Source organism: Mauremys reevesii, linkage group 2 (genome assembly GCF_016161935.1).
Source record: "Mauremys reevesii isolate NIE-2019 linkage group 2, ASM1616193v1, whole genome shotgun sequence".
Classification (NCBI taxonomy): Eukaryota; Metazoa; Chordata; order Testudines; family Geoemydidae; genus Mauremys; species Mauremys reevesii.
Genome location: NC_052624.1, coordinates 178,863,423 through 178,876,056, shown reverse-complemented (window position 1 = coordinate 178,876,056; position 12,634 = coordinate 178,863,423). Strand labels below are relative to the sequence as shown.

The window sequence follows — 12,634 nt, the reverse complement described above, 5'->3', positions numbered from 1 at the left end:
GATACACACAGAGGAATGACTTTTTTAACAGGATGGTACTATTTTTACCTAGTCACTTTTTCTTATCATAACTGCACTTTACAGCTAAACTGATCACTCATTTATAAAAGTCTTTTAAAATTTAAATTAGGCCATGCTATAATGTTATCATCTTTGGGGCCTAAGAGTGACACACATTAAGGTAAGAATTTTATCCCAACTATTCCTTTTGCTGGAGGGAGAAAAATCAGGTTAAAATGGTAAACTGCCTCCAACACTGGTCATGCTATCAGTAGAATAGATTGGGCTGGCCTGAAAACTGTAGCAAATACAAACCCCAAACCCAAGGGGTCCAAAGAAGGTATTTATCTTGCTTGTGTCTTGCTCTGAATATGAATTCCAGAGATAATACTGTGTTGCATTTAATAGCTGAAGAAAATAAAGTATAAAAGAAAATTACCTAAGTTCCTATCATAAACCTGTCTGTTCATATTGCATTCCTCCACACAATTTCAACAGTATTAATTGGGCCATGTTGAGTATAAAAGAGGTCCAGTCTCTCCATCATTTCTGATTTAGCATGACTTCTTCACTAGGAGCAGTGGAATGTAAGATGTAATATAAGCCAATGAGGATTTGTATTTAGGAACATTTGCATGGCTTTAGGGTAGAATGAAAGGATGATCAAAAAGAAAAGAAAATATCTAATGCTTAAAACACTTTACCATAAAATCATACTCTCTTTTCCCCATGTTAAATCAGGTAGAAAAGTATGATAACATTAAAGCTTGATCTAATTTAAATATATTATTTTCTTGCAAATGTTACAACAATCATTACATGCATCATTTGCCCCCTCCCCTGCCCAGAGTCTTAAATTATACTCCATTATATCTAGGTATGAAAAAATATGCATAAATGTTTATCAAACATGAGAATTTTTGTTTTTAACTACATTAAAAGGTAAAATGTTATTTTCCAACAGTTGGTAAAAACTGCTCTTAAATCATTATGGGAGTTTGCACAGCAAACAGAATTCTCATGAAGATATTCCTTTATAGGCTACCTGCAACATTTTATTGTACATTTAGGACTTATGATATTCTAAGTCTCTACAATGTTCCAGACAGCAAAGAAACTGACATGTACAAAGTATGACATTGTTCTTGCAATTGTTTACAAACATACAATCCAATGACATATCAGGCCTCCTCTACATAGTACAGCTATACTTTCATAATCAGTTCATGTCACTTTCTTCTGACGCAATCACAAAATACATGGTTGCTGTGTATTCACACAACCAGGGATAATTATCACAGCCATGTATATCTATGTTTATTCTTACACATCTACCATGCAGCCAGAACCAGGTTTGTATCAGCGCCGTCTAGTAAAATCTGGCTCAGCAGAGGATAAAGTGGCTGGAAGACATGCATACACACCTGAAGCATGTGGGACAATGAACCATGAGATGCCCCTCATGAATAGTTCTCTGAGAGGAAAAGGAGAAGACAAACTGGTTATAGAAGTATGACTAAAGGGTTCCATCTACATTGCCAAAAACCCGCCCCCCAAAATCACAATGCACCAAATTAGTTACCAGATGACTACCATGTACTAATCTGGGCCACTAGCAAGGGTGAATCACAGACAACTGCCAAAGTAACTAACCAAGTATTAATCACATTGTGTGTGGAGAGAAACCGCTTTTAGGGCTTGTCTGCAATTTACAGCGCTGCAACTTTCTCGCTCAGGGGTGTGGAAAAAAAAAAAGCTCTCTCCCAGCGCTGCTCCACAACCACACAAGCGACGTTAAAGCGCTGCCATGGCAGCGCATTACCATTACCAGTGTAGACTAGCCCTTAGAATCAACCATGATATTAACAGGTTACAAACCCAGTTAAATGCTTTTGTGAAGAAAAGACCCTAATGTTCAGTTCCTATTGTAGGTACATCACATTCCATATACAGGATTTCAAAATCACCACTCTTCTTTGCTACTCTATTTGTGGGACAACATCAGATAGCATGCACTTTCTCCTATACAATCAATGATGTTTCTGTTCAGAAAACAATGACTCCTTGAAGCAGGCAAAGCTAACTATGCTATTAAGATTGACCAGTCCCCCTTCTCAGGATGTTAACAAATAAAGGAAAAGCAGTGATGATACTTTAGGTTCTTTGCCAGACTGTGTAGAGGATTCCAATATTTAACATGTCTCCACATTCGCACAATTCCCAACAGGAGTACTAGACCCTTTTAGAGGGGATAGTTCAAGTTTAAGATTAAGATTTATTATTTGTATTGCAGTGGTGCAAAGAAAGCAGGACCCCACTGTGCTAGGGACCATACAAACACAGAACAAAGAGATGGTCCCAGGCCTGGAAGCCTTACAGTCTAAATTAGCTGATCTCAATTTTAAAAACCATTCTCCATGGTACGCAAGCTGAGTCATTTCATGGCACGGATAGGTAAAGTGACATATTACGGTTACGATCACATATATTATTACTGGATCTATAACTAGGTCACAAGGATAGGTATTTTTAAAATTTACAGGTCATAGTGGAAAGTAGGGGTTTTAATATGAGTTTCAAAATGACTTTTTTAATTAAAAAACACAAATATTTGTTCTATAAAACATGGCTCTGGAGCAAATGCTGTGCCAACCTGCTCTCTCAGTTGCAGAGGACTGTGACTACAGCAGAACTGATGCAGTTCCACTGAACAGAGGAAGAGGTAGAATGCCAGGAGTCTGCACATGGGCCTGCAGAGCTGTACATTTAAAGCAACCACAAATCAAGAATAATCTGATCAGTATGCTACACTCATCTCTTCATGCTAAGAAGACTTGAAAAAACAAGTTTCTATTGTGAAACTATCCATCTACAGACTTAAAATAAAACAATTTAAAAAAAATGAGACTACTCTTATGCTACATTCCCCAAAAGACAATAGTAGAGAACCATTGTCACAGGCCTGAGAGAGAGAGCAAGCGATCTATTCTAGCGGCCAAAGAAAAGAGGAGGAATGGAGTTTGCTGTTGCTATTGGGGAGAAAGGAGCTGGAACCACTATAGCCCATTAATGTGGCCTTGAAAGAAAGCAAACAGCATCTTTCAAAGATAACTATTTGTTCGTAGATTGGACAGCAGAAGGCATCACGTACGCTGGCTGGCTGGCATCCTTTACCAAGGTACGGAGTACAGGGCCTTTTTGGCACATTGTGTCTGCATCAGTGAAGGAAGCAAATCTGAAACTGTACCAAAATCCCTCAGAACATTATAATTGTTCTGCAGTCATTTTGCTGTGCTGGCCTTCTCTCTTTTAATTTTCATTTGGCTTCCATTGCTACCTTCTTGTGCCCAATATCATATTCTACACCACTTGACAATAAAGATTAAATTTTATTTTAAAAAGGAACTCTCTGAGCCAGCCTATATTTTACAATCAGTGAATAAGCTCTAGAAAGCAAGGTTCCTAAAATATCCAGACTTTTATATTTTCACCCTCTCTTCAGTAAAGCATTTCAGAAAATAAGTCCTACTGATTCTCATAAAACTTGAAATTGCTAACCGGAATATCTTGATAGCAGCAGACAATGTCCTCAGAAGCAGCTGGCCTCTCACCTTAGCTTCTGACACTGAGGAACTGCATCAGCATCAACGGTGTTTTAATACCTTAACGTGACAGAAGAAATAACATGAGCTGAACAAAAATTATGCATCCGAAGAAGTGAGCTGCAGCTCACTAAAGCTCATGCTAAAATAAATTTGTTAGTCTTTAAGGTGCCACAAGTACTCCTGTTCTTTTTGCAGATACAGACTAACACGGCTGCTACTCTGAAAAAAATTATAGTGCGATTTCTAGCAAAATAAATTTGAGGTCATTATCAACAGACATCTTAGAAACCATACATACAAGTGGATAGCATTCAGAAAGGCTCTTAAGCAAAGTAAGCAGTCATAAGATAAGAGGGAAGGTTCTCTCATGGATTGGTAACTGGTTAAGAGATAGGAAACAAAGGGTAGGAATAAATGGTCAATTTTCAGAATGGAGAGAGGTAAATAACGGTGTCCACCAGGTGTCTGTACTGGTACCAGTCCTATTTAACATATTCATAAATGGTCTGGAAAAAGGTAAACAGTGAGGTGGCAAAATTTGCAGATGACACAAAATTACTCAGGATAGTTAAGTCCCAGGCAAACTGCGAAGAGCTACAAAAGAAGCTCTCAAAACTGGTTGACTGGGAAACAAAATGTCAGATGAAATTCAGTGTTGATAAATGCAAAGTAATGCACATTGGAAAACATAATCCCAACTATAAATATAAAATCATGGAGTCATTGTGGATAGCTCTCTGAAAACATCCACTCAATGTGTAGTGGCAATCAAAAAAGTGAACAGAATGTTGGGAATTGTTAAGACAGAAAATATCATATTGCCTCTATATAAATTCATGGTACGTCCACATCTTGAATCCTGCGTGCAGATGTGGTCGCCCCATCTCAAAAGAGATATACTGGACTTGGAAAAGGTTCAGAAAAGGGCAACAAAAATGATTAGGGGTATGGAACAGCAGCCATATGAGACGAGATTAATAAGACTGGGACTTTTCAGCTTGGAAAAGAGACAACTTGGGGGGGTATGATAGAGTTCTATAAAATCATGACTGGTGTGGAGAAAGTAAATAAGGAAGTATTATTTACTCTTTTGCACAACACAAGAACTAGGGGCCATCAAATGAAATTAATAGTAAGCAGGTTAAAAACAAACAAAATGAAGTATTTTTTCACACAACGCAGTCAACCTGTGGAACTCCTTGCCAGAGGATGTTGTGAAGGCCAAGACTATAACAGGGTTCAAAAAAGAACTAGAGAAATTCATGGAGAATAGGTCCATCAAAGGCTATTAGCCAGGATGGGCAGGGATGGTGTCCTTAGCCTCTGTTTCCCAGAAGCTGGGAATGGGCGACGGGATGGATCACTTGATGATTACCTGTTCTGTTCATTCCTTCTGGGGCACATGGCATTGGCCACTGACAGAAGACAGGGCTAGATGGACCTTTGGTCTGACCCAGTATGGCTGTTCTTATGTAAGCCAGTAAATTTAAGAGTTTGGTTAATGTAACGGAAGCTGCCATTGGTATGGATTATAATCAGGTATCAGAGGCAAAAGTTAAACTTACACCCAAGTTTATGGACCACAGAAGCTAAGTACATATTAACAAGACCAATGCTTTCCTTACATCATTCACATGTAGACCCTGATCCCTACCTATCAATTCCCAACTTAATGTCTTGATCCTGTTAGGTGTTGAACTCCCTCAATTCCCAATGAAGTTAATGGGAGCTGAGGGTGTTCAGCACCTGGCAGCATCAGGCCTTAAATAAGCAGCTGACACAAACAATTAGTTGTTTGGCAAACCTCACGATGACTAAAACAACCATTTGTTCCTTTTGGTCTTTTCAACAGAAGGCCCCACAATCTGAGCGTACAGGCTTATATTTGTTTATAAAATTGATTATTTATTAAAAAACTTCACAGCTTCCACTGCAGTACGTATTAATTACAGCCTATTGCACATAAGCTTGTCCTTCAAAATTTCTTAATTTTATCTTTAGATACAACATAAAGGCATTATGAAGGCTAACTGTAGGCTAGCACCAGTGGGTACAGTGCTAGTAGAAGTACCCGCAGCAGTTCCAAGTAGACTTTTTTCCAGGAAAGAAGTCTCCCTCATTTTAAATTGAACAATTATTATTCTGTTGCATATGAACTACTATCCCTAGATGAATTATCTAATCATAAAGAAGAAAATTAAAGATTGAGGACTTCACTGCATAGCATACATGACTGTACCTTGGAAAACATGACTACTGCTATAATTGCTTAGGCATGAGGGCTTGTCTACAGTACTGCTGGATTGATGGGCAGCGATTGATCCAGCGGGAGTCGATTATCGCATCTAGTCTAGATGCGATAAATCAACCGCCGAGTGCTCTCCTGTCAACTCTGGTACTCCACCAGGGTGAGAGGCGCAGGCGGAGTCGATGGGAGAGCGTTAAGGTTGCCAAGTCAGGCACTCAAAAATTAGGAAATGTCAGAATTTAGATTGCCTGGGCAACCTTAATTTGCCTCCTTTGTGCATATGCATTATGACAGAGTCTTTAATTGCATGATCACATACTATTTTTTCCCACAGGACCTCTGATCCTTCACTGCAAAGAAGGCTCTGCTCTGGAGAGGAATATGGGTTGTAAAGTGAAAGAGGCTGTAGTCTCCAGGGCAACTTTCACCTGTCTTAACCATGAGACCATGCTATTCTTCCTGTAGTCCTCAGCAAGTTTGTGTGTAGATAAAGCCCAAATGGAGAATTTCATGTCCTCAAAGATCTTTCTTTCTCCCCTTTTGAAATCTAAATAGTTAGTTGCCTCTCTGAAAATGCAGTTCTACCTTATCCTTTCTTGATTCAAGACAGGACATCAGCGACAAAACATACAGTGAGGTTATACATACAGTCTAGACAACAAACTCAAACAAGATGTTAAAGTAACTGAAGACATTTTTGAAGGTATAGAAGCCTGCATACAAAGATGGCTGCCTAAAGGGAGTTTTAAACTATTAATCCTGAAGAAGAAATTGTCTCTGCTTGTTGCCTAGCAGAGTTCTGTCCTCCCAAACACGAAACAAAAATGTATTGCTCATGAATGGTGTGGTATAAAGGCTTTACTAGATGAGTCTGGGATATTAGTGTTACTCACAGGTGAGTGATGCCGGCCACCCCACACAAGTGCTATTAAAACACTTATCCCACAGCATGCCAACATGTACTCTGTATGTCACATTACAGAAAAATGACTATAGGAATATTTTAGAGTTTAAAAAAAGTTAGTGCTTTATTTCTTAAACCCTATACCTGTAAACCTAGTTGCCTTAGTTATAATGAATCCAGCTATATAGAACTGAGAGGAAGCCATTAAAACCTCTAAAAGTGACCAAAAATAGTTTTTCTATGCATAAAAATTCACAATTTTCATATCTGGTATTTTGGGACCTCCCAGGGTTAGACATGAATGTTGTACCCCAGTGGGAATCTGAAAAACCACCTTTTCCAGTTATATAAAGTTCTTGTTTCTAGCCTTACAGGAGCCTGAGATGTCAGACTTTAAAGTTGTATTTATTTTAGGTCTAGAAAACCCATTCATTTTGGGCAGGTATAATTTTGGGGAAATATGCTACATTTGGGGATAGGTATCCAGAAGTCATTTGTATGAAGTGGTAATCGGCCATCTGTTCACAAACAATCACAGATTACCCTGGATACAAGGTTCCTTTCTTTTATGGCTAGGAAAATCTGGCATCATGCCCTTTGTTTGCAGGCTGGTGAGTTATCACATAAATTCAGCCTGTGTTCTTTCTGCCTCTCCTGTACTGGTTATACCAGTTTTATATTGTAGGAGAAACCAGAAAATGACTGCTTGGGTTTGTAGCTCTTCTCACTGTGCTGCTATATATACCATGACCCTATCCATTGGCTCACTGAAAAATCTTTCCCCAGGATAATTTTAAGGCCACCAGTAAATATTTCACCTATCTGCCTTCCAAGTTCAAAGACACATCATTTTTCAGCCTGGGTCATTTGCTCTGAAATGAAGCACTTCCACATATGTTGGCTATGAATAATTCTCTTTTGTAAAGAGGCCACGGATCTTTTTCTCGGGTCTTTAAAATATATTCTGTCCATGCCAAGGCTGCCCTCAAGCATCAATTGGCTGTAGAGGTACCACTGAAGTTCTTGCTGAGTGAAGAATCCACTCACTTCTCAATAGCATCTTTGGGTATAAAACTGTCCTATGTGGGAATGATTCTATTTCACTATGGAAGAAAGAACTACATCTGCCTTAAAGCTAACCAGATAATATTTGTTTTGCTTTACATTATCAAAATGTGTTGCCTGCCTACTCAAGCACTTAGATTTTGTGGGACATTCCCATTTAGATCTGGTTGAATGCTCCAGTACCAAGTAGAGAGGAGTATCTGGACCTAGTTTTGACCAAGGGAGAAAATATTTTCTTGTTTTCCTCTCTTGCTCTGGGGACTGAAAGCACCATGTAAGCATTGTCTCAAAACAGCCTAGAGCAAATAGTTCATCTTGCACCTGCCTCCTTCAGGCTCCCATTCAGAAAGCTGTCCTTCCGACAAAGAGGACTTAAGACTCACATTGCTAACTGTATTTGGCATGCTCTCTTTTTCTCTCTCAAAGCTACTGTGCCTGGAATTATTAGGTACAGGAGACTCCAAAGAGCATAAGGGTCTTCTCCTTTTGTATCTTGTCTTTCAAGAGACTAGTGCCATTTAAAGGTCATATTGTGATATGATTGACAGTGATTGACAGATCTGGTTCTGCCACCAAGGTTGCAAGCAACAGTTGAAACCCCGTGTAGAACATACTGATCTTGCTGAAGAAGAAATTCAACTTCATTTTCAGATTTCTGCATAATTAGAAGACATAAAAATAGCTTATGATAAACAGATTTGATCTAGAAATTAATGAGACACAAATATGGGACTCCACAATGCCATTTTTTGTCACTTTTCAAACACCTCCAAAGCAGAATAATTTGATGGTAGCTAGGACTAAGCTCACTATCAAGTTAAGGCATCCATGAGAGCCCCTGATCAAATTCAGTGGCAGCCACTGATGTCAAGAGCAGTTCAAACCAACTGCGTGATATTGACTACAGTCACAGTATCAGTGTTTAATAAATCATTTATGTAAAACAATCTACTTTAAGTATTTATAGCAAGTCAGTCAACACAGTACTGAGGTGGTAAAGCACAGTGGGATAAGAAGGGCAGGATTCCAGGACCACAATGGGTGCCTTCTTGTGTAACTTCCCCCACAACAGATTGTGAGAACACAACCAAGGATCTTCAGCAATAACAGCCCAAATCTCTACTAACTGAGCTAAAAGAGAAACAGCAATAGCATGCTCTTATCTGTTATGTGGAACAGCCACTAGAAGGAAACATGACACCTTGAGCCAAACTGAAACATCTGCCTAAAAAGCATTCTGAAGATGGAAAAAAGGGTTTTTGCTAATTTACATTGTACAAAAAAAGGCCTGATATGTTTGTTTAAAAAATGTTTTGCTTCTTGTTAACTTAGAAATATCAGGAATGTCAAGCCTGATTTTGCTGGATGTCTCCTTGGAGGATGCAGAGATGTCTCATCTTACGCTGGAGTTACGTTCCGCTGTCAGTGCGTAAAGTGAAAAACACGTATAGTCAAAATTACATTGAGTGTAATGGCGGGTGGAATCGCCTGCACTACAGGAACAGTATTTAAATGGTTATTTTTCCTCTTTTTTTTTTTTGCCGACCGCGCAAAGCTGAATTTGCTCATGTTAAACATGCGTAAGATGAAACTCGCCTGTATATCAGTTAATCAGATTGTACTTGCTTGTTACCGGTAATGCAATAATTGAGCCTTCCAAGAAAAACCCAGTAGGTGAGACCTGAATTTGTGAAGTAAAGCACAAGCAGGAAAAAAAATAATTAAAAAACAACAAAAAAACAAAAACTTGCAAGCCTTCTGTATACGTCATGAAGAACCAAAAGCAGGAGTTTTAGCCTACCTCTAACATAAAAACAAATTATATTCAAGTGATGACTAACTAGACAGCTGATGAGTGTACTTCCAATTTAGGATGAAGCATGGTAAGATGAAGCTATCACTCCATTTGTGTATATGAATACTATAAGTAATTCTATGATAAATAATTCCCAAGACTATAACAGGGCTCAAAAAAGAACTAGGTAAGTTCATGGAGGATAGGTCCATCAATGATTATTAGCCAGGAGGGGCAGGGATGGTGTCCCTAACCTCTGTTTGCCAGAAGGTGGGAATGGGTGACAGGGGAGGGATCACTTGATGATTACCTGTTCTGTTCATTCTCCCTGGGGCACCTGGCATTGGCTACTGTCAGAAGATGGGCTAGATGGACCTTTGGTCTGACCCAACATGGCCGTTCTTAAGTGGTTTTCTACAGCTCTTAAAAAAAGGACTTCAAAATGTAATTTTATTATTATTACAGCTTTTACCAGAGTTTGTTTCATAAAGAAATATATAAGTAATCACCTATAGTAAAGTTAATAAATTAGATATTTTACAAAGTTGAGAACCAAAACTTAAAAAAAAAGTCTAAAATGTGCCAGATTAGAGAAACCTTGAAATAAATAGCAACAAATATGGAAAAATATGAACGGAAAATTAGGATATTAAAAAGTAACTGTTTTTCATTTAACATTTTAAATGCAGTTTGTACACTAATTCTACAGGATGCGATCACAATGTTCTCTCTTTAAGGAGGAAGGATGGTTTTGTGGGTAAAGCATATGACTAGGCATCATAAGATCTGGGTTCTATTCCTGGCTCTCCCATATCCTTTATGTGACATTGAGCAAAGTTACTTAACTTCTTTATACTTTCCACAGCTGTAAGGTGAAGATATTATTACCTCAGAAGAATGATGTAAGACTAAATTACAATTTGGGAAGTGTGCTAAGAGCCTCATTTGGAAGATGTTATAAATGTAAAGTATATTATTTGGTTGCATGGAAAAGGAGAAACGGCCAAAGGTTTGAATACAGAATTAATAACCGGAAATATCATCCAAAGTCTTCCACAGACTTATATCTGGAAAAGTCACTCAAATTTCTCTACCCCCCCATTTCTCATCTGAAGACAGAAAAAATTCTCTGCCTCATAGAGATGAGGTGTTATCTTTGAAAATGTAAGCTTTCTTATCGTTTTCCTCCCCCTTCCCTTTTATAAAAAAAATTAAGCTATTTGAGCAACCCACAACCACACACACTTAAAAATGTGGTATTAGTAATTTCCTAGCTTGTACATGTTACCATGTCCATTTATTTATATAATTAAAATCACATGACCATTTTGATTCTTGTGTATAAACAAGGGGAAAACACCCAAACATTCTGGAAAAAGCAAAAGGCACAATAATTTAATGCAGACTGAGGAGATTAAAACATCACATACAATGAACTACAGTAAATGTTGCATTTATGAGAGTGCGTTTGTTTTAATTCCTGGGAAATATTTTACCTTGATAAAACATTACAAATTGTAATCGCAAGCAAATCCTCCTCTTTGCAGCACACCTTGGCACCAGCAAAACTAGGGAGGTTTTAAAAATCTATCAAGCTATAGGATTATGATGTGTGTTATTTTACTAGTCCTGCTGTTGCTGCCTAGGAGTTTCAGCTCTTCAAACTAATCCAGTGCAGCAGCAGGGATTTTGCAGCATTACGTGGGGGAGGGGGAGTGACCTTAGAATACCTTTGAGACATATTGAGTAAGTTTTATATAAACCAGGCACACTGTCCTGAGGTGACACTCACGGAAAAGCTAAGCAGGCGCCCAATAACTAGATGTAAAGCAAGAGGTCCCTTTAGACCACAGGATAATTTAGGTAAATTCCATTTTTACTGCAGTTTCCTAACCCAGTCCAGGCACGTTAATCCTCATTCTCCCCTCAAAATGCCTCCCTCTCCCCACTTTTGTAGCCTCCCAGGAAAGTCCCATTTCTCCACCCAGTAGCATATGGCTACTGTCAGCCATAGCCCACCAAGGAAAGGTGGGCGGGACCTGCCTCTCCCTTCTTTTCCTCCCATCTCCATTAACGATATCCCCCTCCCACTGCCTCTTAACCAAACGTGCTCCTCATCCGTTTCCTCCTCCCTTCCAAGGTCTCCCAATTAAAAGGTATTTTGGAGTCTCCCCTCTGCTCCACCCCGGCTTTCCAACGACAAGCGCTTTACCGCAGCCGTCCAGCAGCGGGTCCCTGGCACCACTGCAATCTCCCAGTAAAAGCTGCCCGGCAGCTTCTCCCCACAGCCTCCCACTAAGAAGGGTCCTGCTTCCCCCACCCACCCTGTGCAGCTTCCCTCGCCATAAAGAGGACCCCGCCCCCTGGCCGGCCCCAGCCACTGGAGCCCCCCGGTGCGAGGCCCGGGCATCCTTCCCCCGCAGCAGCCCGAGCTCCGCGCCGGCCAACATTCCACGGCTCGCGCCCTGCTCCCCGCGGTCCAGCCTCTTTCGAACCCCGTCCGCCGAGAGGGGAGGGGGAAGAGGGAGAGAGGTGCCTGGCGGATAATCTCCGCCCCTTTGCCCCCAAGGCAACCAATCAAACAGCCTTGGCGACCAAGGAGAGGGGCAGGGCCCCGGCTGATAGAACTCGACATCAGCGTCACGTACCAGCCGCGCGGGGCAGGCTGGGAAGTGTAGTTTCTCCTCTCCCAGCCGTAGCCATTTTGTGGTGAAGGGAACTACAACTTTCCCAGAGCCCAAGGATCATTCCAAGGGGCCACGCGGAGTCCCCGCGGCGCGTTGGCCGGCGAGGCCCAGTGCTGATAGCCCGGCGGGGCCCGGCGCGTGGGATGTGACGGGACGAGCGACTCGCGGGGAAGGAGAATAATTCAAGAGCTTTGCAGACAGAGCAGGGGGAGGGGGGCGAGTGAGTGCGCCGCGCGCTAGGGATCATCGCCCAATTCCCCGCTCCGCTCCCTCGCAGGGGCCGCCGGCCGCGGCTCGCCAGAGGCCAGGTTTGAATGCGAAAGGGAGGCC

General features: G+C 40.6%; 1 long non-coding RNA gene across 1 annotated transcript; it reads right to left on the bottom strand.

Annotated features, from left to right (window-relative positions):
- Positions 1–838: 838 nt before the first annotated feature.
- Positions 839–12,528, bottom strand: LOC120398502. Its single transcript, XR_005594480.1, has 3 exons — positions 12,266–12,528; positions 3,559–3,662; positions 839–1,474 (listed from the first exon to the last, which is right to left on the bottom strand). It is a non-coding gene; the product is annotated as an uncharacterized LOC120398502 (long non-coding RNA).
- Between the last annotated feature and the right edge of the window lie 106 nt (positions 12,529–12,634).